The sequence below is a fragment of the Oratosquilla oratoria genome, chromosome 3 (assembly GCF_046742065.1).
Source record: "Oratosquilla oratoria isolate Oo_2021 chromosome 3, ASM4674206v1, whole genome shotgun sequence".
Taxonomy (NCBI): domain Eukaryota; kingdom Metazoa; phylum Arthropoda; class Malacostraca; order Stomatopoda; family Squillidae; genus Oratosquilla; species Oratosquilla oratoria.
The window spans coordinates 33882739-33885238 of NC_134779.1; positions in this window are offsets into that span (position 1 = coordinate 33882739).

Sequence of the window (2500 nt, forward strand, 5' to 3'; positions counted from 1 at the left end):
TATATATATATAATGAGCGATCATTTCTGACGCAGCTACGGTACCCTACCGGAATGTGTACGTCTTCTTGCTGCGTGTCAAAATATTTCGTACAGTTATGATCGTTTTTGTGTGATTAGATGAAATTATTATTAATTCATTAGTGAGTTAATCTGATTGTATGGTTACTTGTGTGTATCTGTACCTTTTATGTGCTTTCAACAATAGTTCATTTATGTGATATTCATTAATATATTTCCTAAATATTTCATACTTATTTTTCCACTACTTGTTTATGTCTATCTGTATATATATATATATATATATATATATATATATATATATATATATATATATATATAATATATATATATATATATATATATATATATATTTGTTAATATTTTTATTGATATATGTTTATTCAGACATTTATAATTTCTATTAATTTCTATTTCTATTTTTGTTTTTTATTTACTGTTTTTACTCGATTTTTATTCATTTGTACGTCTCTATTTATTTACCAATTAGTTAATTTTACGTTTTGTTCACATTTACGAGTACTTATTAAATTATTTGTTTATCTAATTATTTATTTGTTTACTTCTTTATTCATTTATTCATTTTTCTATGTAATTATTCATTTAGTCTTATTTATCTTACATTTACGCATTTTCTATGAATACTGATGACTTTTTTCTTTACCTATTTCTCCTTTAAATTTCTCCTTTACCGCCTGCCTCCAAATCTTGGGCGCGATATCATCCTCGAAGGGTAGAGGCGCTGGTTATATGCTATGAAAAACAATGAAATATATATCTGCGCATTCATTTTTGTAATCAAGAACGTGGTTTCAGTCACTCGAGGCGGCAAGCGGATGTCGACTTTGTCGTCACTTCCTGGAAGCCATCTTGCCGTTTCTCAAGACAGTCCAAGCGTCGCGCTACGACAGTTTCGTGCCGACATACGATTTTGTAAACATGATCATTTTTTCTATCTTTCTTTCTCTATTTATTTTATTATTCATTTAATCATCCATTTGTTTACTTGTCTATCCATTCGTTTATTTATTAATCTATTTATACATTTGCTAATTTGTTTACTTCGTTTAATCGTATTCGGCTAATTGTAAAGAACAGAATTGAAGGAACGCTCGAATGATCTTATCTTTGTGTCTCTAATGGTTAAAGTTGACTTTAAATTAATTTATATCGTCCGCCTGGGCCGTTTCTTCCTCCAAGTTAGTCATGGATTCCCTAATTGGTTTTCGTGTGTGTGTGTGTGTGTGTGTGTGTGTGTGTGTGTGTGTGTGTGTGTGTGTGTGTGTGTGTGTGTGTGTGTGTGTGTGTGTGTGTGTGTGTGTGTGTGTGTGAGAGAGAGAGAGAGAGAGAGAGAGAGAGGAAGATATTAACAATGGTCTTGGATCACGTGATGGATTCGTGGTCGATAGTTATTACTCTCCAGGATGAGAATTCCATAGGTCAATTGGTCCGGTCTATGGGTGATGTTGTGACCTTACACACACGCGCGCGCGCGCGCGGTTGGTAGAGCTCCCGACTGCCACTACGGCGGTCTGGGTTCGAATCCCGCCCAGGGCTGAAATAATTTCAGTATCGCTGCGTTGCGAGTTGTTACTCCAACTCTCGTGGGCGGGGAGTTGGGTGTGTGTGTGCGTGTAAGGTCACGGCATTACCCATAGATCGGTCATATATGAGCTCTGAGCTCTCTTCCGGCAGGGAAATAACTGTCGATCACGAGTCCAACACGTGATCCAAGACCATGGTGAATCACACACACACACACACACACACACACACACACACACACACACACATATGCTATGAAACCTTTCCGTTAGTTCTCTAGAATTATTAATTATCTAGTTGGATATTCTGTTTCCTTACATCTAGTGCCTCTAGTAATTTACATAATTCTCATCCGCATATATTCTAGTTTTCTCTTTCTCCAACCACAAAATATATTTTCCTTTATGAAAACTGACCGAAAAAATTGAACTCTAAACGTGTGTGTGTGTGTGTATTCACCACCACCACCACCACCATAGTCTTTGGATCACGTGTTGGACTCGTGATCGATAGCTATTTCCCTCTCGGAAGAGAACTCAGAGCTCGTATGACCGATCTATGGGTAATGCTGTGACCTTACACGCACACACACACCCAACTCCCCGCCCACGAGAGTTGGAGTAACGACTCGAAGCACAGCGATACTGAAATTATTGTGTGTGTGTGTGTGTGTGTGTGTGTGTGTGTGTGTGTGTGTGTGTGTGTGTGTGTGTGTGTGTGTGTGTGTGTGTGTGTGTGTGTGTGTGTGTGTGTGTGTGTGTGTGTGTGTGTGTGTGTGTGTGTGTGTGTGTGTGTGTGTGTTTACCTAGTTGTATTATACGGGAAGGGGAGCTATGATCGCAGTAACCCGTCTTTGTATCTCGCAATATCTAGTTTGTTCTTAAATTCTTGTATGGTGTTTGCACACACTGTTGTCTCGTCCAGTTTGTTCCAGA